The sequence below is a fragment of the Colobus angolensis genome, unplaced genomic scaffold (assembly GCF_000951035.1).
Source record: "Colobus angolensis palliatus isolate OR3802 unplaced genomic scaffold, Cang.pa_1.0 Scaffold717, whole genome shotgun sequence".
Classification (NCBI taxonomy): Eukaryota; Metazoa; Chordata; class Mammalia; order Primates; family Cercopithecidae; genus Colobus; species Colobus angolensis.
This window is the reverse complement of record NW_012120899.1, coordinates 30,954-31,457: the sequence shown is the minus strand read 5'-3', so window position 1 is coordinate 31,457 and position 504 is coordinate 30,954. Positions and strand designations below refer to the sequence as shown.

The 504-nt window shown below is 61.9% G+C and overlaps 1 protein-coding gene across 1 annotated transcript in view; it reads left to right on the top strand.

The window, feature by feature from the left end:
• The window catches only part of PDPK1 (3-phosphoinositide dependent protein kinase 1), a 67,089-nt gene that overhangs the window by 50,078 nt on the left and 16,507 nt on the right, over nucleotides 1-504 (top strand). The window lies entirely within an intron of this gene.

Genomic DNA, 504 nt, shown 5'->3' with positions numbered 1-504 from the left:
TCCCCGCCCCTGGCTGAACTGGCATCTGACCCACTTGTGGCTGGGCCCAAGCTGGCATTGAGTGGGCCCAGCCGGCTGGGTTGACCCACCCATTTCCAGGGGTCGCAGCCTTCAGCCAGAGCCACAGGCCGTAGGCCAGGCAGGGCGGTTTCCAAACTACAGAGGAGAAGGGGGATCCTGGCCATACCGAGAGCAGAAGCCAAGGTTGTCTCCTGGAGAGGAGCACACTGGAGGCAATGCCGAGCCGGGGGCACACAGTCTCGGGAGATGGAGGAAGATCCCACAGACAGAGCTGAGTGCTTGCCCACTCCTGAAGTCCACAGGACGACCACAGACGGATGACTGTTCAGGAGAGAAGTGCTCAGAGAAGGCTGGTAACGAGCCTGTCCACTCCTCTGGCTGCAGCTCTCCACCATCCATGCTATCGCCCAGCAAGCAAAGCACCAGGGGCAACGTGGGGGTACACCAGCCCCCGAGGGACAGGTCCCTAATGCAACCAGCAGC